This window comes from Lepisosteus oculatus, unplaced genomic scaffold (assembly GCF_040954835.1).
Source record: "Lepisosteus oculatus isolate fLepOcu1 unplaced genomic scaffold, fLepOcu1.hap2 HAP2_SCAFFOLD_63, whole genome shotgun sequence".
NCBI classification, from domain to species: Eukaryota; Metazoa; Chordata; class Actinopteri; order Semionotiformes; family Lepisosteidae; genus Lepisosteus; species Lepisosteus oculatus.
Genome location: NW_027168182.1, coordinates 393,008 through 419,806, shown reverse-complemented (window position 1 = coordinate 419,806; position 26,799 = coordinate 393,008). Strand labels below are relative to the sequence as shown.

At 43.3% G+C, this 26,799-nt stretch overlaps 5 non-coding genes across 5 annotated transcripts; 3 read left to right on the top strand and 2 right to left on the bottom strand.

Moving 5' to 3' along the window:
• Positions 1 to 2,588: 2,588 nt before the first annotated feature.
• On the bottom strand, positions 2,589 to 2,660 carry trnag-ucc (transfer RNA glycine (anticodon UCC)). The gene has a single exon. It is a non-coding gene; the product is annotated as a tRNA-Gly (tRNA).
• Positions 2,661 to 8,439: 5,779 nt separating this feature from the next.
• trnas-gcu (transfer RNA serine (anticodon GCU)) lies at positions 8,440 to 8,521 on the top strand. The gene has a single exon. It is a non-coding gene; the product is annotated as a tRNA-Ser (tRNA).
• Positions 8,522 to 15,688: 7,167 nt separating this feature from the next.
• Positions 15,689 to 15,760, bottom strand: trnag-ucc (transfer RNA glycine (anticodon UCC)). The gene has a single exon. It is a non-coding gene; the product is annotated as a tRNA-Gly (tRNA).
• Positions 15,761 to 17,996: 2,236 nt separating this feature from the next.
• LOC138232383 (U4 spliceosomal RNA) lies at positions 17,997 to 18,138 on the top strand. The gene has a single exon (XR_011187114.1). It is a non-coding gene; the product is annotated as a U4 spliceosomal RNA (small nuclear RNA).
• Positions 18,139 to 22,532: 4,394 nt separating this feature from the next.
• On the top strand, positions 22,533 to 22,603 carry trnag-gcc (transfer RNA glycine (anticodon GCC)). Its single transcript has one exon. It is a non-coding gene; the product is annotated as a tRNA-Gly (tRNA).
• Positions 22,604 to 26,799: the final 4,196 nt, after the last annotated feature.

Genomic DNA, 26,799 nt, shown 5'->3' with positions numbered 1-26,799 from the left:
GAAGGTGAGGACAAAGGCCTTTTTCATGGCTGAGGGAAGGAAGGCTGCTGCCAGACGGAGAGGAGTGCTAGCCAGGAAACAGAGGCAGCTGCAGCGTCTCTACACGATGCTGCACAGTGGCTTCGCTGTGCTCGAGGATATCACCCTTTTAAAAAAGGACATCCGGAGCATAGCCGAAGAAAGTAGTCGAGGAGTGCTGTTAAGAAGCAGAGTGCAGTTCTTGGAAGAAAATGAGAAGTGTACTCGCTTCTTTTTCAGGAAAGTGGTAGGCTCCAAGTCTGTCATGGAAAGTGTAGTTGATGAGGAGGGACGAGAGAGAACAGAGCCGAGTGCTATCCTCTCCTGCACCAAGGCCTTCTACTCAAGACTGTACAGCTCTACAGAGGTAAAGGATGAAGAAATTCATTTTTTTACCTCAAAGCTAGAAAACGTTTTGAGTGAAGAAGATAGGGAAGTACTTGAGAGGGATTTGACAATAGAAGAGCTGAGACAGGCTATGGAGAGCTTACAGAAGAGGAAAACTCCGGGTGCTGACGGGCTCCCTAAAGAATTTTATTGCACCTTTTGGGATCTGCTTCAGGATCCGCTACTGCTCCTATTCGAGGGAAGCTATAAGACAGAATTGCTGCCTGACTCCTTAAGAGAAGGCACTATCTCTCTCTTGTTTAAGAAAGGAGCAAAGAATGACATAAAGAACTGGAGACCCCTCAGCCTGTTAGGCGTGGACACTAAGATCCTGTCCAAAGCCCTTTTCCTGCGCCTACAAAATGTAGTGGCCTCACTGGTAGGGAAAGAACAGACTTGTGGGATAGCAGGACGCCTGATGAGCGACAACCTGGCCTTGTTGAGGGATGTCTGTCTGTACTCAGAGGATCGCTCCCTCCCTCTGTGCATTTTAGGTGTAGACCTAGAAAAGGCCTTTGACCGCCTAAACCGGCAGTACTTAACATTGGTACTTGAGCACATGAATTTTTGCCCCATCATGAGAAAGTGGATTAACCTGCTGTACACAGGTAGCAACAGCAGAGTAATGGTTAATGGCAATAGATCACACCCCTTTGAAGTCTGTTCAGAGGTGAGGCAGGCCTGCCCATTATCCCCCTTGTTATTCGTTTTGGCTATGGAGCCCTTAGCCTGTGCCTTGCGCCAGGATCAGGCCATTAATGGGATACCAGTGCCTGGAAGTGGGGGAGGAGAGGTAAAGACATCTCTATACATGGATGACCCTGCTCCTCTCTGACAATGCCTCAATTAGCAGAGCTCTGCAGTGCTGTGATCGTTTCTCTTTGGCTTCATCCGCAAAAATTAACAAATCTAAGAGTGAGATTTTTTATCAGAACTGGAGGGAGCCAAAAGAAGGACATGATCTCAGGCTGCAAGAGAAGAGAATTAATTTACAGGTGCCATTCCCCGGCATTGTGGCCATTGTCGGTGCTCACACGCGATAAGATAAGGCGGAGGAGAGTGGGGCATGCCCAGCGGCAGACATTCAAGGAGGGGGCAGTGCGAGGTGAGGTGAGGTGAGGTGCGACACCCCGGAGCCCCGACGCAGCTAATGCGGAGCACTTGTTGGACTGGCATCGAAAGGACGTGTGCGCACGGAGCGAGCCTTCCCTGCGGCGGAGCGCGGGAACTTTCTCCCCCCCTCCCGCTGCAGGAGTTGTGTGCGCTGCAGCGGTGCCGAGAGAAAAGCACAGAAGGCAGCAGGCTCTGGAGAGCAGGTAAGAGATGGAGCCTTGTGGGCAGGCGAGCAGGCCCGTTTTTTGGAAATTGCTGAAAAGGTTTGTTCGGTGTGTGGCAGGCGCACGTCGCGAGCTTGCGTGGCGATCTGCCGGTCTGGAGTTATGCAAATGAGGCCGAATTGCATCCCGGGACATGCTGCGAATGCGCAACGGTGACTGCAGATGTGTAGGAAACGGTGCGCTCGTTTTCTTGTTTTGCCCACACTTTTGAGTGTTAGTGTGGCGTGTGAGTGTGCGAAAGAGTGGGCCCAGCAGGAGGCGGTGGCGTGCAGGGCGAGGAGGTGGCCTAGGCTGCGCAATTTGTGCTGTGGGTGCGGGCCTCTTGCAACTTGGTTTATTTGGTTTATTTATGGTTCGCATAAATAAAACCGGAAAAGAGGAATTTATTCTGCTTCCTGTGCGTGCAGTAGTTACAAAGTTGAACGTCTTTACACGATCTGCTGCAGTTTTCAGTGGGCGGGCTTTGTCAGATGGCTTGGAAAAACGCACTGTGTTTCGGCTCGGGAAACATCATGAGCAGTGTCCTGCATGTTTTCTGTGTATAGCTGTCTTTTAACGCATACAGAATTCATTCGAAATCATTGATTTCTCCAATTAACAAGGGTCCCTTTTTGAACCTGCCAGAAGCATTCTTTCAATGTAACAGATTTACTCCGGGGAAAGGCAGCATGACATTGAGAGTAGCTCAAGCTTTCAGCACCCGTATCGGACTGCGTGTATGCAGACACCGCTCAGAATCCCCTGTAAGATTCTCCTTCAATTCTGTTTTGCATTCCGTTTTTCGAAAGGCTGCGCTTTGCTAGTCACAATCCAAGGCTCATGACAGCATTTGAAACCAATCGCCACTGCGTTGGCCGGGAATCGAACCCGGGTTAACTGCTTGGAAGGCAGCTATGCTCACCACTATACCACCAACGCACGCCCACAGGTGCCCTGCAGGACACCACCAGAGAATGCTCACGATTTCGGAAGCTGTCTCCGGGACGTGGTGATTCCACACATCCTGAATAAATCATGATATTGTTAGTTGCTGTAGCTAGACGTTCAAATGAGTTTCATGGCCAGATGGACTGTTTCCTCCAGCGGTATAGTATTGCAGTGAGACAGCACGATGCCTGCAAGACTGTCACGCTAAACGCCACAGATTGTGTTTGTGTTGGACAGTTGGACCCTACAGTTGGACCCTCGTCGACAACCTGAATAGCTTATTCAGAAGCAGTGCTGGACCGGGAACGAACCAGCTTCTTCCCAGGCACAAGAGTGACTTGTGAGGACTCGCGGTCACACTCTGTGCATAGAGACTTTCTACCAGCCAGCCGGACTGCTGGTAGATCCCCTCGGAGCAACGACTGCCCTGCGCGCCGCAGTCAGATTCCTCCGCCCGTCCTACTCCGAGCTGCACCTTGACTGGTTGGCCGGTAGCCAGAGGACGCCGGGACAACGCCCATTGGACAACCGCTGGAACAGAGGCTGCAACAGAGCCTGTCAGCTGGTTTGGTGTTCGTGCCGGGAAATTCCAAATCCATACACAGTGGATAAGTAAACCCCATGTTCTACATTGCGTCTCGAGAATTTAATTGTACCTCAACACAAGTTGTTATCAATTTAATTCATGAGTAATGTATTTACTTCCGAGTTTAGAGTAACAGTGGGTAATAACACTGATTAGCGATTTGGTAACCGAACGATATATATTGACATATATTCTCTGTTGTGTATCTCTTTGTGTTTGCATCTCTTCGGGATTATATACCTTGTATATTGATAACCCTCACAGTAAGGTCTGCCACTCGTATCCAGGCAGACTAGTATATGTTTGGTGCACAATTTATATTAATAAATGTATCTAGTGTATTGAACCCCTGTGTGTGCGTTGTTAGTTGTTCTGACGATTGATTTTCTAAAAGCCCCAACGAACAACCTTGTGATTACTGCTACAATTAATAATTGTCTCAGTAAACCCATCAAATCATTACATTTAATGGCGTCCCTGGGTGGGTGAGTTTAGAATGAAATGAGAATCAGTCGCACAGAATAACTGAAGTTCAGCACAGCACCGCGGCTTCTATACGCGAATACCGGGTGTGCTGATAACTGCGTAAAGAAATCCCCCTGTTTTCTAGCGTTTAGTGTAACGTGTGCTGATTGGAAATCCATCTGCTCGGGTGTCTAGATTCCATACTGTATTTTGGAAAAAGAAAAAAAAAAGTAATACTCTTAAAGTTTCTCTGACATAATGACAATGGCTGCTAAAATGTCTGAAGTGGAGTCGCTTATAAGTACTATTTCTAGCGACGACAATCCTGGTTACTGGAGTGGTATCGAAAAGTTGAACTTTGATGATATTGAGAAGCTGCAAGTAGATTTAGTAGCTAAGGTAGCGAACCAGCTTAACACAGGAGTGTCTGTGAACGCAGTTCTGGTCCTATCGAGTTTCACCTTAAATCTAGCTAAACAGCTGGAACTGTCTTTGTCCGAGCTGACAAAGTTTCAAAAGCTTCAGGGAACGCTAGAAAGATATAAGGTGGAGCGAGTCGAGTTGTTGGATATAATCAGAGAAAAGAGAGTGAAAAATGAGGAAAGTGAAGACTGACTCAGGGAAGTTTTAGGTAAATTAGATGACTTGTCTGCTAGAGAAACTGCGGCTGAGGTAGCTAGGAGAGACCTGGAAGGGAGCTCGAAAGAAAAAGAAAAAGAAATTGAGAGTTTAAATGAGCTCAGCCAGGAAAGGCAAAAGGAGTCAGATGCTGCCGTACTGGAAGCAAAATAGACTAGATCCCACTTGCATGCCAGCCCACCTAGCAGCCCGGAGCGCTCACCCAGCGCGCCGGGAGGAGGTTTCTCCCGGCCAGGGTCTGTGGTCGGATCGGCATGGGGGAGATCGCCGAGTCCTGCGCGAAACGCAAGGGCGAGTCAGTTCAGGCATAGACCCCCTGCTCCTGATCACGGCCGTCTCCCTGCCCGCGGAGAAACCGTAAAAATTAACCTCCACTCCCTGAGGCAGTTAGCCAAAGATGTAGAAAGGTTTGACCCGTCAGTGTCAGGGAATAATGTGGAGACCTACATCGATGAGCTGAGATATACTTTGCAGTTTATGCCCGAAGCGTCCGAACAGGAAAAGGCTATGTAAGTAAGGAAAACTACCAGCCGAGCGATCCACGAGTGGATGTCTAGACAAGGACCGGAAGTCTGTAATAGCTTTGAGGAGCTGTGTCAGGCAATGATCGGAGAATTTTCGGCTTTTATCGATCCCATAGCTGCCGTGGCTGCTGTGCACCATATTAAGCACGAAAAAGCTGAAGCCCCTCGCGACTATTATCAGAGGCTTAGGCGCACTTATTTTGCAGGGCGGAATGAAGAGGGTTGCGAAGAGAACGTGAATTTCAAAGGTTTATTCATTGCTAATCTGCATCCCTCAGTCAGGAAAATGATTGTGATGCACACACAGCGATGAAAATGGCTGACATTAGAAGGTTGGCTCAAAAAGCCTGGGGAGCTGAAGTCTCTGCTTCCTCAGAGCGAAAACCTGCTAAAACGGCCGTGTTCGCCACTAAAGCCAGCAGGGTTGACGACTCGCCTCAGCTCGAGGCAGCTGAGGTTCCTGAGCTCGCTAAGCCCCGGCACAAAATAGGCAGGCAGGACCACACTAAGCGTCAGAGCCGCCGTGAGCGCTACGGGGAAGGCAAGGGCTCAGGCAGAGTCTATCATAAGACTGGACGAAGGGAGTCGACTGCAGCCCGCCTGGCCAGGCTTGAACAAGCCCTGCCTGAGAGATCAGGACAGGGTAAACCTTCCGCACCGAATGCCAGAAGTGTGAATGAGCTTAGGGGGACCACGCCCCTTCTCACTGGAGGAGGCGGGGATCCGTCCCAAGCCCCTCCCTCAGTCTATCTGATTGGGTGGGAGGGTTCCTGCCTGGAAGAAGGCTGTGACTCTGAGTTGGGCGCTGACCCCGCCCCTGAAGTCAAAGAAAAGGCAGGCTTCCAACAATTCTTAGGGAATCTCAGCCAGAAAGGCAAAGCAAGGCGTATTTATATCAAGGTTTTTCTTGAAAACGTCTTAGATAGAGAAGCACTGATTGACACTGGGGCTGAAATTAGTTTGATGTCAGCCGATCTACTCAGCGAGCTCAAACGAGTAGCGAAAGGAAAAGGCATCAGACTTAAGGTAGAACCGTGTAAGATAGATATTTCCAGCTATACCCAGGATCATGCCAGGATCACACACCGAGTGTGGGTGGCACTTAGGTTCGGGCCAATGAACATGGTGCATCCTGTTTACATCTCTAGGTTAAAAAGAGAGCCACTACTCATTGGCCAAGACCTGCTTGACAGGCTGGAGCCTCTGGTGGACTGCCAGCGTGGAAAATTGTGGGCTCAGGTCAAAAACCCTAAGCCTGTTGCACAGCAAAAAGGGGGATTCAGTGGTTATGCTGTGATCACACAGTGCCCACTGAACACTATAGCTGAGTTGGAGGTTCCTCCTGGTTCCTCTGGACGAGAATAAATGTCTCTTCTTGCTTTCCAAAACTACAGGGAAGTCCTGCCCAGGCCAGCACTCCCACGGTCTCCCAACTACAGGAGCAGTGCTCCGAGCAGCTGCTTGACCCGCCAGGTAAAGCACACCCCCTTTTCATCCCTGAAGAAGAGTGGATCTCCCTGTCCGGTAATGAATGGGAGTCCTTTCTGTGCACCCTGGTACCTCAGGGGGTCCAGGACTACCACCCCATGGTGGTGGGAGGGGGTCCAGGTGGCAGAAGTGCAGGTTGATGATGTAATTCTTAGCCTCAGCTCTGAGAAGTCCATAATCAGTGAAGGTCTGTTCGAGGACCTGTCGCGAAGCTGTCAGGTGACCCTGGTGACGCAGTCACAGGTTCTGTGGTGGGCACCCCCACCTCATAGGTCCATTTGGAGCAAAGGAAGCTGTGTAGCTTCCATCTCCATCGGAAAAAGGAAGTTTGCTCACTACTTCCAGGTAGCACCTCAGCTGACCCATTCGGTCTGCATTGGTGCAGACCTATTGGTTCGACTGGGCGCCCAGCTGGACACAGTAAACAGTGTGCTGTGGAAACGGGTGGACCCAGATGCCCACTCTCTAAGCGGTGACCCCGAGAACATTCGGTCAGGTCAGACGATTCCTCAGGCCTGCCAGGTAGTAAACGAATCGGACCTGATCGTTCCTGCGTCAACAGCAGGGTTTCCGGTACGCCTTGTCCTAAAGAAGGGACAGAGAATGGACGCTGAGATGGTTTTCTTCCAACCATCAGCTCAGTTTATCAGACTGAACCTAGCAGTCTGTTGTACCCCCAGACTGGAACAGAATGGCCGAGCCACCTGCCTGTTGGTGCAGAACATAGCAAAACAAGATGTCAAAATCCCTTCTCGCACTGACATGGGACTGGAATTGACAATAGTTTCTATGATTTCGAACTGGCCATCCCAGTACTGGGGCAGCTCCCTGGTCCCTTGGCTTCATAAAAGCGCCACTGTAATAAAGAAATTAAATCCAAAATCAAGAGGGCAGTTGCCTACTGAAATACAAGAAGTCATCAATTTTAACCTAGCAACACATTAAAGGCTGCATCTATACAAGTACGATTCTAGAAATGCTCACCAGATTACGTTTTAAGAAGGAACTGCGCCTCAGGTTCCGCCGAGATCTTAACTCGGATGGCAGGATTCAGAGTCCGGAGTGCGGACTGATGGCGCACGGAGGGTCCATATACTGTGGATCCCTCAGTGATCTTCCGCGTGTTCAAACAGCCAGCGTGTGACTCCCCTGTCCCCGTGACCTCATTGCTCTGCTCTCTCCTCTGTGCAGCCGAGCCCGATTCACGGTAAAGTGAAAAAAAATATGCCCTCAACGTGAGATTTACTCTGGAGCGAGGATAGATGTTACCTTTTTATCATTGAACAAGATGTATGTGATGTGGCGACTAGGTTCAATTTTGTATCCTCTTTAAAAGATTAAGGACTGGGGTGAGCGTGATTTACCACCCTTTCAGCTAAGGACCCGACATGCGCACCGTTTAAGCTGCATAGACTCGGTCGTTTAACTCTTCTCCATTAGCAGGGTTAAGGTTAAAGAAAAAAAACATTGCTGACTTCTTTTTTTTTGCCAGCTGCTAGCGCTGATTAGCAAGGTTTGTATTTCATGTTTTGCAAGTTGCATCCATTTTAAGAAAAACAAGTCGTGTTAAAGACAGGAAATGAATACTTGCATTTAATTAAGTCTAGCCGTAGGCGGTTATCCACTGGGATTCAGACCCAGGGCCTCCTGTTTACTAGACAGGCGCTTTAACCAACTAAGCCACAGCGCCCCGGGAGTGTTGTCCTTTTGCAGCCACTTGGACACACCACTCAGACACATCTGCATTCGGTGTGTGCTCCGCCTGCTCGCTGAGCAAGTTGCCACCTTTACATACAATAGCAACATCGACACCAAGAGAAAGGATGACAAATGGCTTTTATCTGGAACTTTTCATGTCCAAGGAGCTCAATGTGCTTTCTGTGTACAACAGGGCCACTGAACTCCACGCTGGCCACTGAACCACAGCAGTGGCTTGCTGGCTTGACATCTCCCAAGGAAAATGTTGAAATCGCATGTGGAACAGGAAAATGACCCTCGAGTACGAGGGAAAAAAAAGAAAAAGATCATCTGGAGCGCGCCAACCCAGTTGGGACAGCCCAGTTTTGTTAATGAGGTGGCCGAGTGGTTAAGGCGATGGATTGCTAATCCATTGTGCTTTGCACGCATGGGTTCAAATCCCATCCTCGTCTGTTTCCATACTGTTTTTGATCCCTATTGCTCAATGCACAGTGAAAGCATTGCATACATGTGTCTGACAATGAGAAATGGGCCCCTGAGACAGTCATTTGCCTGTTTCACAAATGATCGTATTTTACTAGAGATTCTGTTTGGGATTCAGATGTGCATTCGGACAGCAATCCCTTTCAAGAAATGATACGTTCTGGATGAGGTCAAAGGTGCATCATTTGGACACTTTGTGGGCTTGAAATACAAAGAAAATCATGTTCTATGGTACAAGATAAATACAAAACTTAAGCTTTTATTATAATTAGATTTGTTTATAAAGCATAAGCAATCATTTATTACATTAATATATGTAACAATAACATTTTAGCATCATACGTTTAGTATATTTAGTCCCTAATGCTGAAAGAAATGATCATAGAACATGACTTCTAACCTTACCTGCGGTGTTTTTGATCCCTATTGCTCAATGCACAGTGAAAGCATTGCATACATGTGTCTGACAATGAGAAATGGGCCCCTGAGACAGTCATTTGCCTGTTTCACAAATGATCGTATTTTACTAGAGATTCTGTTTGGGATTCAGATGTGCATTCGGACAGCAATCCCTTTCAAGAAATGATACGTTCTGGATGAGGTCAAAGGTGCTGGAACACTGTATTTAGGATGTGTTTGCAGTTATTCTGTGTTTCTAGCTTCAACCCAGTGATATATATACAGTGCCTTGCGAAAGTATTCGGCCCCCTTGAACTTTTCAACCTTTTGCCACATTTCAGGCTTCAAACATAAAGATATAAATTTTTTATTTTATGTGAAGAATCACCAACAAGTGGGACACAATTGTGAAGTGGAACGAAATCTATTGGATTTTTGAAACTTTTTTAACTAATAAAAAAATGAAAAGTGGGGCGTGCTTATTATGTTAAAAAGGGTAATAAGTTTCTAATTGGACTATAAATAATGTCATATTGTCTGCTATAAAACTGATGTTTTCATCTCCATTGTAGAGATTCTAGAATCAACTAATAGAGAATTAAAATAAAAAAGGGCATAAGAAGACATTACCAACAACGACCACAAGATGGAGATGTTGTCTAGACATTACCAATAACGACCACAAGATGGAGATATTGTCCAAAGAGGCAAGAAGGGCAAAGCCGCGATAAGGAGATTGCTGTCAGAATGCACATCTGGATCCCAAACAGAATCTCTAGTAAAATATGATCATTTGTGAAACAGGCAAATGAGTGTCAGCTACAATATGATTGCTACATATCTGCATTTGTTGGTTTTTAAGGAGTAAGAGTGCAGGCGGTTTAAACCTGAGATCCAGTGTGTTGAAGTATTTCACAACACTACCCCTAGCACATCAGGAAATAAATCCTCATAATGATTATTGCCCTGGGCATGTACCAAAAAATCAGTGAGCACATACATATATCGCTGTGTTGAAGCTAGAGACACAGAATAAGTGCAAACACATCCTAAATACAGTGTTCCTGCACCTTGACCTCATCCAGAATGTATCGTTTTTTGAAAGCGATTGCTGTCAGAATGCACAACTGAATCCCAAACAGAATCTCTAGTCAAATATGATCATTTGTGAAACAGGCAAATGAGTCTCTCAGGTGCCCATTGCTCATTTTCAGACACATTTATGCAATACTTTCACCATGCGTTGAGCAATAGGGATTAAAGATACCAGAGGTAAGGTTTAAAAGTGATTCTGAGGTGCAACACATCAGCGAAACAGCTAGGCATCTGAAATGCGGGGTTTGAGAGCCCTTCAGGGAACACCGTACCCTAAAGGTACCAGAAGTCCACTAGTATAAGCATTAAGTCACTGTCAGCCCTGTTGCAATGTGATTGCTACATATCTTCATTTCTTTGGTTTTTAAGGAGTAAGAGTGCAGGGGGTCTAAATCTGCGATCCAGTGTGTTGAAGTATTTCACAACACTACCTGTAGCCCGTCTGGAAATAAATCCTCATTCTGATTATTGACCTGGGCATGTACCAATAAATCACTGAGTATATATATATATCACTGTGTTGAAGCTAGAGACCTGTATGTAATAATATGATGCTAAAATGTTATTTTCACATGTAAGAAAACCGGCTCAGGGACACCAAATATGTAATGTTGCCATAGCAAAATTAAATGTAGTGGCTCTCTGAAGGCACCAGTTCTGTAGGGTTTGGGCATTTACTGAGACAATTATTAATTGTAGCAGTAAATCACAAAGTTGATTCTTTTGATGGCTTTAGAATCCAACCATGTGACATAACTCAAACAACGCGCACACACAGGTACTAATACACGAGGATACATTTATTAATACATAAAATATGCATGTAAACCTAACAGATCTTATCGAGAGGGTTATCAGAATACAAAAGATATATATTCAGTCAGTTACGAAGTGTTACACATATCAAGAGGACATACGTTCAGTATATCATTCATTAAGACCGTTTCGTTAATGAACTTGGTTATAACTTCTACATTAGATACTCAAACAAGTACATAACTCTTAGGAATTAAATTGATATCAACTGGTTGGGATAACAATTGAATTCTCGAGCTGTAATGCATTGAAGTTGAATACTCATCCAATCTTTGGGGATTCAGATCTTCCTGCGGGCACAAAGAAACAGTTGCAGGCTGTTGCTGTCCAATCCGCGCTCTCTGGCTCCGTGCCAGGCTGTGCTGTGCGGCTTGCGACGCTGCGCTGCTGATGCTCACTGTGGGCTTTAACTAGCAAAGTTTGTGCACAGGAGAAAAAATGACTGTGGGTCCCAGCAAGTCAGGAAGAGGACCGGTTCGTTTCTGATGAAGAGCTAGTTCTGAATAGTGATTCAGCTGTCCACAGTTCCGACCTGTTCACGAGGCCTGCTGCTGGTGCTAACCTCGGGTGGATCCTCTGGTTATTCTCTGGCAACCTCCGCTCTAGACTCTTAGAACAAAGGAAAGTTCTGGCACTCGGACACACTGGCCGTTCCGTGGTTGTCCGGGCTGAGTCTCAGGATGGTCAGGAGGCGCGCTGCGAGAATGTCCTGCCCTTGGGAGCCTTCTGCTCCTGGGCCGCCCTGCCCTGGAATTCTCCTTTGAATTCCCTTTAGAATTGTCCACAGAATCCTCTGAATCCTCCCTTCTGAATCTTACTGAATCTCACAGGCTCTCTGTGTTGCCTGTTTTTACCTGGAGGAACTTCAGCTCATTGATTGGGTGAAAGTTCCATGGGCATCAGAGTCCCACGTGGGTTACTCAGCCCTACCAGTCCCTGATTGATTGATCAAGGTGAGATATGAGTCACTTAGTCCTGACACTTAGTAATGCAGTCCAGATGTCCAACTGGCACTCCCTAGACAGATAGGCGCCAATGGATGACCATTGATCATGATAGCCAGGCTTAGCTAAGTGCATCCCCCTTTGGGAGCTGTCCTAGGACCTTAAATCACCCTGCATGAATAGTCTCTCTGTGGCTGCACCACAGAGATGAACAGAGAAATTGGGCCTCATTTGGGAAGGCTCAGAACACTTAATTCTGCCTTATTAATAAGCCTCGCCGCTACACACATATATTAATATAATAAATGATTGCTTATGCTTTATAAACAAATCTAATTAAAATAAAAGCTTAAGTTTTGTATTTATCTTGTACCATAGAACATGATTTTCTTTGTATTTCAATCCCACAAAGTGTCCAAATGACGCACTACATGATATAAGGAAGATTATCACATGCATATCGGTATTATCTTTCTTACGAAAATGCATTCCTTTCATTACCTTTTACTTTTTAAAATGAACTCAAATTGTGTATAATGTAATAATTTAAGTAGAATAGATTCTAATAATATAATGATCCAGTGTGTTGCACTACTTCACTGCTTCACTGCTCTATGCCGTCTGGAAATAAATCCTCAGACTGCTTACTGCCCTGGGCATGTACCAATGAATTACAGGAGCACATCTATTTCTCACTGCGTTGAAGCAGGAGACACACAGTCTCTGCAAACACATCCTAAATACAGTGTTCCAGCACCTTTGACCTCATCCAGAACGTATCATTTCTTGAAAGGGATTGCTGTCCGAATGCACATCTGAATCCCAAACAGAATCTCTAGTAAAATACGATCATTTGTGAAACAGGCAAATGACTGTCTCAGGGGCCCATTCCTCATTGTCAGACATATGTATGCAATGCTTTCACCGTGCATTGAGCAATAGGGATTAAAAACACAGCAGGTAAGGTTAGATGTCATGTTCTATGATCATTTCTTTCAGCATTAGGGACTAAATATACTAAACGTATGATACTAAAATGTTATTTTCACATATATTAATGTAATAAATGATTGCTTATGCTTTATAAATAAATCTAATTAAAATAAAAGCTTAAGTTTTGTATTTATCTTGTCCCATAGAACATGATTTTCTTTGTATTTCAAGCCCACAAAGTGTCCTTTGATCTCTATTCTGTGGTAATCCACGATGACCTCGTTCTTCAGGTGATTCATCATGTCCTCCCTCGCCTGTTGAGAGGCCACCTGATCTCTTCTGCCGTGGCGTGCTTCATACACGCCCTCTTGAAGTGAGCAGGAAGCTGATCAAAAGTATTCAGGCACATCTTGCACACCAGGGGAATCCTCGCGGGTTTCCTTTGAAAATAAATAATACCATCTGTGTATAGAAACAAGCTAAGACTGATTTCTTAAATTATCCTTAAAATTCTCTCTCATAGTTTGAGCATAATGATTTTATTGCATTTATATAAGAATTGCTCATTGCTCCTAAATAAATAATGGTCTCAGTCACAGACTTTCCAATAGAAGCCATTGTGGAGTTCAGCAACTGCAGGTCCTAGAAGTGGGGAAGGAATTTTAAAAGAGAAATTGAATTACAATACAGAAGGAATGGCTGAGGGTTCACTGAAATGTATAAATATACAAATTCCAAAGACTGAGTCCATATAGAAACAACTACTTTTCATTTTCAGTATAAGAAAAAAAAAACTATCTTCCAAAGCATCATAAAATTGTCCCTTCTTCCAGACCCTACTTCTCTCTTGTAGTAGTACAGCAGACCTTTCCAGGTGAGCAGATCACAGAGTCCGAAATGAGCTTCCTCCATCAAGCAAAGTACCTGAACATGACTCTGTCTTCATAAAAGCGCCCCTGTAATAAAGAAATTAAATCCAAAATCAAGAGGGCAGTTGCCTACTGAAATACAAGAAGTCATCAATTTTAACCTAGCAACACATTAAAGGCTGCATCTATACAAGTGCGATTCTAGAAATGCTCACCAGATTACGTTTTAAGAAGGAACTGCGCCTCAGGTTCCGCCGAGATCTTAACTCGGATGGCAGGATTCAGAGTCCGGAGTGTGGACTGATGGCGAACGGAGGGTCCACATACTGTGGATCCCTCAGTGATCTTCCGCGTATTCAAACCGCCAGCGTGTGACTCCCCTGTCCCTGTGACCTCATTGCTCTGCTCTCTCCTCTGTGCAGCCGAGCCCGACTCACGGTAAAGTGAAAAAAAAGATGCCCTCAACGTGAGATTTACTCTGGAGCGAGGATAGATGTTACCTTTTTATCATTTAACAGGATGTATGTGATGTGGCGACTAGGTTCAATTTTGTATCCTCTTTAAAAGATTAAGGACTGGGGTGAGCGTGATTTACCACCCTTTCAGCTAAGAACCCGACTTGCACACCGTTTAAGCTGCATAGACTCGGTCATTTAACTCTTCTCCGTTAGCAGGGTTAAGGTTAAAGAAAAAAAAATAGCTGACTCCTTTTTTTTGCCAGCCGCTAGCGCTGATTAGCAAGGCTTGTATTTCATGTTTTGCAAGTTGCATCCATTTTAAGAAAAACAAGTCGCGTTAAAGACAGGAAATGAATACTTGCATTTAATTAAGTCTAGCCGTAGGCGGGGATCTCCTGTTTACTAGACAGGCGCTTTAACCAACTAAGCCACGGCGCCCCAGGAGTGTTGTCCTTTTGCAGCCACTTGGACACACCACTCAGACACATCTGCATTCGGTGTGTGCTCCGCCTGCTCGCTGAGCAAGTTGCCACCTTTACATACAATAGCAACATCGACACCAAGAGAAAGGATGACAAATGGCTGTTATCTGGAACTTTTCATGTCCAAGGAGCTCAATGTGCTTTCTGTGTACAACAGGGCCACTGAACTCCACACTGGCCACTGAACCACAGCAGTGGCTTGCTGGCTTGACATCTCCCAAGGAAAATGTTGAAATCACATCTGGAACAGGAAAATGACCCTCGAGTACGTGGGGAAAAAAAGAAAAAGATCATCTGGAGCGCGCCAACCCATGTCCGGACAGCCTAGTTTCGTCGACAAGGTGGCTGAGTGGTTAAATGAATGCTAATCCATTGTGCTCTGCAGGCATGGGTTCGAATCCCATTCTCATCGCTCTCCATGTCTGACACGTGTGCCTGTTCGACATCGGCCCTCCTGTTGTTTGCTCCGGTGCTAGAGCCGTACATTTTCTAGCAGTGGCTGAACATGGTATAGTAGGCCAACGTCGGTATCGAGCAGTGACAGTAACTGCTGTCATTTCTTAATAATTTCTTATGCGCCCCATAAGAAATCGTTTGTCCCTGTTCAAAAGAGATTGTGCGATGTCCTGCGGCGTTCGTAAAGCAAACCTTTGACAGTTTGAAAAGAGGAATTTATTCTGCTTCCTGTGCGTGCAGTAGTTACAAAGTTGAACGTCTTTACACGATCTGCTGCAGTTTTCAGTGGGCGGGCTTTGTCAGATGGCTTGAAAAAACGCACTGTGTTTCGGCTCGGGAAACATCATGAGCAGTGTCCTGCATGTTTTCTGTGTATAGCTGTCTTTTAACGCATACAGAATTCATTCGAAATCATTGATTTCTCCAATTAACAAGGGTCCCTTTTTGAACCTGCGAGAAGCATTCTTTCAATGTAACAGATTTACTCCGGGGAAAGCCAGCATGACATTGAGAGTAGCTCAAGCTTTCAGCACCCGTATCGGACTGCGTGTATGCAGACACCGCTCAGAATCCCCTGTAAGATTCTCCCTCAATTCCGTTTTTCAGTGCTTTAGCTCTTTCAAAAGGCTTCGCTTTGCTAGTCACAATCCAAGGCTCATGAGAGCATTTGAAAACATTCACCACTGCGTTGGCCGGGAATCGAACGCGGGTCAATTGCTTGGAAGGCAGCTATGCTCACCACTATACCACCAACGCACACCCACAGGAAGCCTGCAGGACACCACCAGAGAATGCTTTTTTTAATTTTTTTTTTATTAAACATAGAATTTACAAATACAAATACAACAAGAGGATCAGAGTCATGTACAAGAGAAAAAAAACGCAGCAGAAAAAAGCATTTAACTACCAGAGGTAATTAAGTAATTATGTGATCAAATTGTATATTTTACACGTATCATATTTTCCTTGCTTTAATATTTCTCAATTATTTATAAACTTTAGTTTCAACATGCATGCGTTTCCTGTAAAAAATAAAACTCAGCACACAGTTTTTCTTTTAACAACATTTCGAGTACCTCTGGCATTCATGAAAAAGACATACACAAAAGCAAATAACTAACTCTAAGACTGTCTAAACTATTGAGTGTTTCAAAGAACCAGAACTATAACAGTCCTTAACACTTAACTACACCATTCCAAACTAACACTAAAGAAACACTAGTATATACTGGTATAACAAATATAACCAAACATAATCATTAACTGAGCAGTCACTGGGAGCAAATCTCCTTCCCGTCCACAAAGGCCCTCGCTCCCACAAAGTAGGCTCTCCTCCCCTCTCTTCTGGCAGCTTCAACCTGGGGCCACAGCTGGTTCCTGGTGCTCCTGTCCGCGGCAGACAGGTCCTCTGCAAACCTCAGTTTGTTCCCATTCAAATACTCATTCCCCCTCGCCGCTCGCCACAGCATGTCCCTTGCCGTCCTCTTGGTGAACTGTATTATAATCGATCTGGGGTGCACTTGCCCAGACATGTTCGCTCTCCCGAGCCTGTGAACAAAGTCAATGGCCGATATTACGTCCTCCTGGTCCGGCAGGGTCCTTTTACAGATACCCTTCACTGTTGCAACAAGGTCCTTATCACGTTCCTCTTTAACTCCAAATAATTTTAAATTCCATCATCGACGGTATCTATCTACATCGTTCACTTTCAATTCAAGTTCTTTAATATGCTTTTCTTGTTTGGTATTTACTTGTTTAAGAACTTTTACTTCACTCTTTAAGTCTTCAACCTCTTTAAACACACAGTCCATGGACTTTTTAAGACTTTCGATTGCGACTGTATTAGATCAAATCATTTCCTTCAGCTCACCCATGCTCTGTGCCATCATGTTGAAGATGTTGGTCTGGAGCTCCTCCAGCGTCAGGTCGCCCCTTCCTCTCTTGGCTGCCGGGGTTTTCACAGGTGTGCTGGGCAGGGACTCCGGCTCTTCCTCTGGCAGCTGAGTCTCACTTGGGCTGCGAACGCTCGCATCTCAAGCACTCTTTCCACGTCCCCTCCAGCTGCTTCACTTTTCCCTTTAGTTGCCATCAATTTTCTTGTAGTGCTATACATATACGATTGAGGTTTCTTAGACTTCTCCTTCGAAGACCCAGCACTCTCTTTTCTTTTCCCAGTGTTACTCATATCGAAATTCTTAAACCTAAAAAAAATCGTTTTTTTTTCTTTCAATTATAACTGAAGTTTAAACAAGTAGTGTTAAGTCCTTATTTTTCTGTAGTCAAAAAAAGCAAAAATTAACATTCAGGTCATGAAAAACTCAAAAAAAATCCTCAACCACTAAACTTTACCTCCCACCTGAGCGCCATCTTGAACGCCCCTACCACCAGAGAATGCTCACGATTTCGGAAGCTGTCTCCGGGACGTGCTGATTCCACACATCCTGAATAAATCATGATATTGTTAGTTGCTGTAGCTAGACGTTCAAATGAGTTTCATGGCCAGATGGACTGTTTCCTCCAGCGGTATAGTATTGCAGTGAGACAGCACGATGCCTGCAAGACTATGTCACGCTAAACGCCACAGATTGTGTTTGTCCGTTCATGTCAGTCATCCTGCAGCCACGGGAAGTGGGACACAAACATGCCGCAATGCTTTCAAGACGTTAGGATTTGTTTGTGCAACATCCGAGAAGAGTACTTGTGGCTTGAATGTGAACTGTACGTGCCCGCCCCCTTTCCTCTGTAGTGCATGAGTTCCTCCCGGCATGCCCTTCGTCATTGTTCTGTCATCTTGTATTTAAAGGGTTGTATTTCTGCTGCTGAAAAGAATCAACGGGTTTCTTTGTTCCCAACGGAGCCCTTGTCTGTCATGAAATTCTTCAAAACCTCAAGCTAGAAGAAGACGACAAATATGAAGCGTTACAGCAACGACATGCCATGAGACGATTGATAACGATTTCCATAGGATCCCCGCGGTTGCCTGGCAACCGTCAGCTTTGCGCAGTGGCAGTATCGTAGCCTGTGAGGTTTAGCCGAGGCGGGATTATTGCTAGTTGAAAACTTTTCCCAATACCCCGCTTCCGCCGGTTTGCAATACAATCGGCGAAAGCAATTTTTGACAGTCTCGTTAGAGACTGAGCAAGGTGTTTAAAGACAGATTTGGTCATGGTGACATCATGGTAGAAAGAAGCGAGCTTGTTCCCAGTGGGCATTGATTCGTCGAATATACGTATATTTACGGTGAAATTACGGCTATACGTATATATACGTCGCCTCGAAGTATAATCAACGTCGAATTGCAACCGTAAAATTGACGACATTAACAAACGCATATATAACGTCGAAAACACATCTAACACAGTGCCTGGGGCTTTTTACTGTATGTATCGTGTGTGCCGCAACTAGGAGTATACGGCACTCTGCACAGTGTACGAAGTAAATTATTTTCGCAGCATTTAATTTACACGTGTATAATAAATATAGTAAATATAATAAATTAATTACTGCGAAAATAATTTACTTCGTACACTGTGCAGAGTGCCGTATACTCCTAGTTGCGGCACACACGATACATACAGTAAAAAGCCTCAGGCACTGTGTTAGATGTTTTTTCGACGTTATATATGCGTTTATTCATGTCGTCGATTTTACGGTTGCAATTCGACGTTGATTATACGTCGAGGCGACGTATATATACGTATAGCCGTAATTTCGCCGTAAATATACGTATATTCGACGAATCAATGCCCACAGCTTGGCATACAAGGGTTTTGCTGAGGGGGTCTTGCCACCTGCCTGAAAAAAAACAGTAAAATGTTTGAGTGCCTATAGAGTTTCTATTTTTATTTTCTTGACAAAAGTCCCCCATCAGTGCGCGGTGCCCGAGGAAAAATCTGTAGGGGGGCGTCTGAAATTCTGAGGGGGGAGTGATATTTCGGTTGAAACGGAGCTGTACAGTGCAGCTACCCAAATGAAATCTCGCAGCTATGCCATTGATTAGTGCTTCATGATAGAAGATAACGACTAGCAATCTGGTATTTGCGATGAAGTTCAGTTTCACATTTTTCGTCACTCTCAAGGTTTGTATTGCCTGGAGCGAAAAGTACCATAAGCGTTCATTTTTGCAGCTACATGGACGTTCTGAATCGTTAAGAAAAAAATGTTGTAAAACCAACAGAAAGCACAGACTGCTATAACTAGTCCTAGTTATATAACGATTTTAAGTATAATGATAAACTACTGCAAGGAATCGGTCCACCTGAGCAAACAGGATCGTAATGTTGACACTCAATAATATGTGCAGTTCCTGGACGGATAGCCCTCCTGCCCATCAAACAGACTGAGTGACTGTTCGTGTCATTTAGTGTTGTCTGACCATTGACAAAGTACAACTATTTTTTTAGGGTGCAAATTAAGTTAGGTAAAACTTTTTGCCCAAAACTGAAGGGGGGACATTACCCCCTCCCCCCGTGATGCCAGGCCTGTCCCCATCCTATTCCATAATGTCATTATATATAATACCATACAACAGTGACTGATCCTTACTTATTGCATGCGTTAAAATTGCACATCAGCTCATAGCAGCGATGTATTATCAATGTTAAATTTCAACCATAATATCGACAACATTAATAAACGCATACGTTGAGAAAATATCGAACCCAGCATATTTTCCGGTTATATACCACAATGCATTGCTAGTATTCGTTGGTCACCATTTTGGACACGTTTTTCAAACGTAGAAGTATATCCGCAAATGTCTCAGCAATCCTCTTTTGACGAGTAAGTATGAACAATAATAATACTATCTGAATACATACAGATCTTTCTTAATATTATTTTGATTAAAATAGTATGTGAATAAGCAAAAAAATGGCACATAAAATAGTGTGAATGGGGAAGATGACACAAAATCGTTTTGCCGTTTTTCTTATTCTTATTCTATGTTGTACTTTCAAACTTTGGGTACTCTTTAATTAGGACAGACTTTATTGCTCAACTGCTATGATGCAAGCCAAATTTTATACATTTATTTCAGCTTTGAGCTTAGTAAACCGTTCATTTTTTAGATTATACTAAAGAAGATATTAATCATCATTTATTTGGGAAGTAATATTATATAATTTTCTCCTAGCTGCGGTGCTGAAGTCCCACCCTACATCAACAGAAAAAGAAATAAAGGAGCACGCAATGTGTTACTTGAAGAATGCATATGCAAGGCAGGGGGCCAGGAGATCTGGACTCTGAAAATAATAGGTTTTTGGTTCTAACTGTTAGGACAATTAGACAGGGTTTGCAAATAGTGGACAAAAATCGTCTTAACTTCCATTGTAATATTTTATATTTTATGTAATATTTTTTTCTTGGAAATATAGAAGTTGTACATTTTAAAATGTATATTTGAATCAAAATGTGGTTTTGAGTTAGTGTGTTAATGTAATTAGTTTTGTGTTTGTCATTACTATACTGTATATTGCCATGTTACCAGAATTTGTAGCTGAAGTTTAAGACTAGTTGTGTTTTTATGATTATTGCCCATATGTTGATTGTTGATTGATTGTATACAATGTATAATTTGAAATACATATGTTTCAGGTGTGAATGTGTATTTTCAGAATACATTTCTAAACCTAATCATTGGCTTGTTTTACTTGTTTCTACACCTATAAAATCTATCTTTGATGTATAATAGACCTCTACCCATATACGTATAATAGACCTCTAATGTTATCCGTATAATAGACCTCTAACCATATACGTATAATAGACCTCTAAAGTTATACGTATAATAGACCTCTAACCATATACGTATAATAGACCTCTAAAGTTATCCGGAACTCCAACCATATATGTATAATAGTCCTCTAAATTTATCCGTATAATAGAACTCCAACCATTTATGTATAATGAATGTCTAAATATAGACGTATAATTGACGTTTAACTTTAGACGTATATTAGAATTTCATTCTAGACGAATTGTAGACCACATTTAGACGTCTAAGATATGCGTTTAATAGACGTATATTATACGTCTTTTGCCCAATGGGTTACGTCTCAACAGAAACGCTCTTTAGCTCTTTCAACGTTATGCAGAGAACAGCGTCTGTCGAGATCACTTTTGAGTCAGCGCGAAACGACGTGTGCTGTCAGTTTGATTTCATATTGCTCGTAGCGGCGCCCGGCTTTTGTCTGTCAAACGTTAGGTTGCGCTTCTTCATGCTGCATCGTCGGCATGAGTGGAGCTTTATAAACGTCTGTACTTACTGCGCCCCATAAGAAATCGTTTGTCCCCGTTCAAAAGAGATTGTGCGATGTCCTGCAGCAAACCTTTGACAGTTTGAAAAGAGGAATTTATTCTGCTTCCTGTGCGTGCAGTAGTTACAAAGTTGAACGCCTTTACACGATCTGCTGCAGTTTTCAGTGGGCGGGCTTTGTCAGATGGCTTGGAAAAACGCACTGTGTTTCGGCTCGGGAAACATCATGAGCAGTGTCCTGCATGTTTTCTGTGTATAGCTGTCTTTTAACGCATACAGAATTCATTCGAAATCATTGATTTCTCCAATTAACAAGAGTTCCTTAAAGGATGAGTCAAAGTAACGTCTAATCGGATTAGTTTCCTTAGAGCTGGTTCAGAGTTTGCTCAAGAGTTTACCTTTCACAGATGCGCAAAGAAGAACGTTGGGGGTGCACGCTTCAAGGTGCCTTACAGCTGTAGGGAGTGATTCGTGGCGTGTGCTCGTTCCCGTATACCGTACGACCCGGGGTGCAGTGCTAGGATGACGTACAATACCGCTTGGGCACGTAACAGCGTTATATGCAAGTGCGGGACGTGAGGGTTTTCGTTTGTTCGTTTTGTTTTGCTCTGCTTTGCTTTGTTTTGCTTTCCATCGCGTTGGTAAGAGCGTAAATAAAAAGGCGATTCCTGTGTCTACCACTAATGTAAGAACTATTTCAAGTGCGACGTGGTGCGGCTTTTCAAATGCTTGTGGGCATTTCTCTGTTGTTGATTCTTTTTTTGTGTGTAACAAAGTGGCATTTTCATGTCCGGACGGGGAGACTTTATCATTCCGACATGAAGCCACCCTTAAGTCCTCTGAGGCGTGTCTGTCTGCAAGGCTTGTATTTTGGAAATGTTTTTTTGAAACGGAGAACGACTTTGAAATAGGCTTCCGCTGGCGCCTCGCGATCCAGGTAAGATTGTAGCAAGAACGCAGCGGCAGTGGGGCTTGCTGTAGTCGTGGCCGAGTGGTTAAGGCGATGGACTAGAAATCCATTGGGGTCTCCCCGCGCATGTTCGAATCCTGCCGACTACGTTGTCCGCCTTCAGTCGGTGTGTTCCGGCACAAGCAAAGAAGCGCGCCTCTTTTCTGTTCCTGGTGGTTTTAAAACGCCCAATCGCTTGTACCCGCTGCCTTGGAAATAAGTTCTTCAGCGTCCGCAAATGGCATTTTGCAGCTGGAAGCAGATGTCGACGCGTTTTGCACAGAGCACCAAAAAAGCGTCTTTTTTGAAGGCCTAGGCACTGAGCATTGGTGGTTCAGTGGTAGAATTCTCGCCTGCCACGCGGGAGGCTCGGGTTCGATTCCCGGCCAATGCAGTGGCTTTTGCAGCGAGCGGCTCCATCACTTGCATCCCCTTGCAACTCGCAACTAAAAACCCACTGAAGCTAAGCAAGTGTGAGCCAGGTCAGTACCTGGATGAGGATGAGCTACAGGGAAAAACAAAGCTTCCAGCTGGAAGCGGTGTTAATGGTGCCGGCGGGGGGGCGCTCACCCTGAGGTCTGTGCGGGTCCCAATGCCCCAGTATAGTGACGGAGATGCTGTGTTGTAAAAGGGCGCTGTCTTTTGGATGAGATGTAAAACCGAGGAAAAAGCGCTCTGTGGTCAATCAAAATGACCACCAAAACCTTTGACAAAAGCTCTTGGTAATTGATGGTCTTCAATAATGCTTCTCCTTTAGGTACATTTTAAATCAGCTGAAAAATGCTGTGAAATGGGGGGGCACTTCAGGCCAGTGTAGGATTTGGGTTACAAGAATCATGAAACTGCACGAGAAAGCCCGTACACTGAATTACACGGCTTTCTAATCAAAGGAGGACAAAAGAAATTCCCTGAGTTTGATTTTTTGCAGCACAGAGAGGAGCACTGTCGTGAGGCCGGTTAGCTCAGTTGGTTAGAGCGTGGTGCTAATAACGCCAAGGTCACGGGTTTGAGCCCTGTACGGGCCAGGTCTAGGTCCAGGTCCCTGTTTGTGAAACAGGCAAATGACTGTCTCAGGGGCCCATTCCTCATTCTCAAGACACATGTATGCAGTATGTACACCGTGCATTGAGCAATAGGGACTGAATACACCACAGGTAAGGTTAGAAGTCATTCTGAGGTGCCACATGTGAGGGATACAGCTAGGCATCCGAAATGTAGGGTTTGAGACCCTCCAGGAGTACTGCATCCTTTGAGACAGACCCGTGCATGTTAAACAAATGATAATTTCTTTCGGCATTAGGGACTAAATATACTAAACATATGATGCTAAAATGTTATTTTCACATATATTAATGTAATAAATGATTGCTTATGCTTTATAAACAAATCTAATTAAAATAAAAGCTTAAGTTTTGTATTTATCTTGTACCATAGAACATGATTTTCTTTGTATTTCAAGCCCACAAAGTGTCCAAATGACGCACTACATGATATAAGGAAGATTATCACATGCATATCGGTATTATCTTTCTTATGAAAATGCATTCCTTTCATTACCTTTTACTTTTTAAAATGAACTCAAATTGAGTATAATGTAATAATTTAAGTAGAATAGATTCTAATAATATAATGATCCAGTGTTTTGCACTACTTCACTGCTTCACTGCTCTATGCCATCTGGAAATAAATCCTCAGACTGCTTACTGCCCTAGGCATGTACCAATGAATTACAGGAGCACATCTGTTTATCACTGCGTTGAAGCAGGAGACACACAGTCTCTGCAAACACATCCTAGATACAGTGTTCCAGCACCTTTGACCTCATCCAGAACGTATCATTTCTTGAAAGGGATTGCTGTCCGAATGCACATCTGAATCCCAAACAGAATCTCTAGTAAAATACGATCATTTGTGAAACAGGCAAATGACTGTCTCAGGGGCCCATTCCTCATTGTCAGACACATGTATGGAATGCTTTCACCGTGCATTGAGCAATAGGGATTAAAAACACCGCAGGTAAGGTTAGATGTCATGTTCTATGATCATTTCTTTCAGCATTAGGGACTAAATATACTAAACGTATGATGCTAAAATGTTATTTTCACATATATTAATGTAATAAATGATTGCTTATGCTTTATAAACAAATCTAATTAAAATAAAAGCTTAAGTTTTGTATTTATCTTGTACCATAGAACATGATTTGCTTTGTATTTCAAGCCCACAAAGTGTCCAAATGTTCTATGATCATTTCTTTCAGCATTAGGGACTAAATATACCAAACGTATGATGCTAAAATCCTGAAAAAAGGATGTGCTCCATCTCGTCAGTAGATTGGATTCCAAAACTGATTTGGGTCAATATACATTACCTTTGAAATTAAAGTACAGTCTACTGTAGGGAACCATCAACTTAGAAAGCATTGGCCTTCCCTGGGGGTCAGGTAGGTGCAAAAGATAAACCTTTATCCTATCTTTATCTTAAGATAAGTGGCCAAGCAGTATTTTGCCAAGTTTCACCAAGCACATCATGTTGCCATAGTAGACAAAGTTCTATAAAATGTTAAATAACTTTTAAAAAAAGCATCTTGGTCTTACAGTACTGTACAAGGTGAATTAAACTGTCCCTGGTAATAAAAAGTAATTAGAAGCATCTCAGAAACTTTATCTCTAGAAACATTAGCTGTTTTATATCATGTAATTTAGTGTGATGTTGTCAGAATTCAAGGACATTATCACACACAGAAATTGGTTCAGTTAAATCTAAAAAACACATCTAAACATGGGTTTAAATGTAACAGAAGTCTAACCTCTTGTCAAAAGATTTAATTCAAGAAGCGATGTAATAAATGATTGCTTATGCTTTATAAAGAAATCTAATTAAAATAAAAGCTTAAGTTTTGTATTTATCTTGTACCATAGAACATGATTTTCTTTGTATTTGAAGCCCACAAAGTGTCCAAATGATGCACTACATGATATAAGGAAGATTATCACATGCATATCGGTATTATCTTTCTTATGAAAATGCATTCCTTTCATTACCTTTTACTTTTTAAAATGAACTCAAATTGTGTATAATGTAATAATTTAAGTAGAATAGATTCAGGTAGGAAATATAGAGTCATGATGTTTATGGCTGACATCATTTCACATGGGTGAATTTTAAGCTAAGAAATAAAAACATTTACAATGAAGATACCATTGCTTAATTTTAAATGCCTTTAAAAAATAAATACCTCCTGAGAATAATTTGCCACTCCCAGATCCTTGGTAAGGTACTGTTTGAATCCAATCAGGAGAGGAGCATCCAGGGAGTGCTTTCTATAGAGTCCAGCTTGGGCCACTCTCTTCCGGCCTGCTGATACTTTTTAACTACTCAGGGCCTGTAAGGATATAAAACACCGGTTTAAACATTTTATACCTATAAGACAAATTAGAATTTTAGTAAAAAATAGATACATCTGAAAAATAAAAAGTCTTACTGCTGATAGAGTTCTTCAGAGCTCACATCTTCCCCTTCCTTATCCGCTTCTGTTTCAGTTTCTAGAGCAGCCTCTGGCATCTCTTCCTCCTGGACTGCGGCCTCTTGCTCAGGGCCGCTGGAATGCAGGTAGATTCTTTTCAACATGCTTTTACATAATATGTTGTAACAATGATTTCAAAAAGAAACTACAGAAGCCTTACAGATTAAAAATATCTCACCTTGCCAATGTGTCTTCAGGCTTCCCATGTACAAAAAGGCCCAAGGACTCTAGCAGTCTTACAACCACTATCCTGTTTGCCTCACCAGACACGATCTCTATTCTGTGGTAATCCACGATGACCCCGTTCTTCAGGTGATTCATCATGTCCTCCCTCGCCTGTTGAGAGGCCATCCTGATGTTTTCTGCCGTGGCGTGCTTCATACACGCCCTCTTCAAGTGAGCAGGAAGCTGATCAAGAGTATTCAGGCACATCTTGCACACCAGGGGAATCCTCGCGGGTTTCCTTTGAAAATAAATAATACCATCTGTGTATAGAAACAAGCTAAGACTGATTTCTTAAATTATCCTTAATTTTCTCTCTCATAGTTTGAGCATAATGATTTTATTGCATTTATATAAGAATTGCTCATTGCTCCTAAATAAATAATGGTTTCATAAAAAAGTGAACACTTGGTCTCAGTCACAGACTTTCCAATAGAAGCCATTGTGGAGTTCAGCAACTGCAGGTCCTAGAAGTGGGGAAGGAATTTTAAAAGAGAAATTGAATTACAATACAGAAGGAATGGCTGAGGGATCACTGAAATATATATATACAAATTCCAAAGACTGAGTCCATATAGAAACAACTACCTTTCATTTTCAGTATAAGAAAAAAAAAACATTATCTTCCAAAGCATCATAAAATTGTCCCTTCTTCCAGACTCTACTTCTCTCTTGTAGTAGTATAGCAGACCTTTCCAGGTGAGCAGATCACAGAGTCCGAAATGAGCTTCCTCCATCAAGCAAAGTACCTGAACATGACTCTGTCTTCATAAAAGCGCCCCTGTAATAAAGAAATTAAATCCGAAATCAAGAGGGCAGTTGCCTACTGAAATACAAGAAGT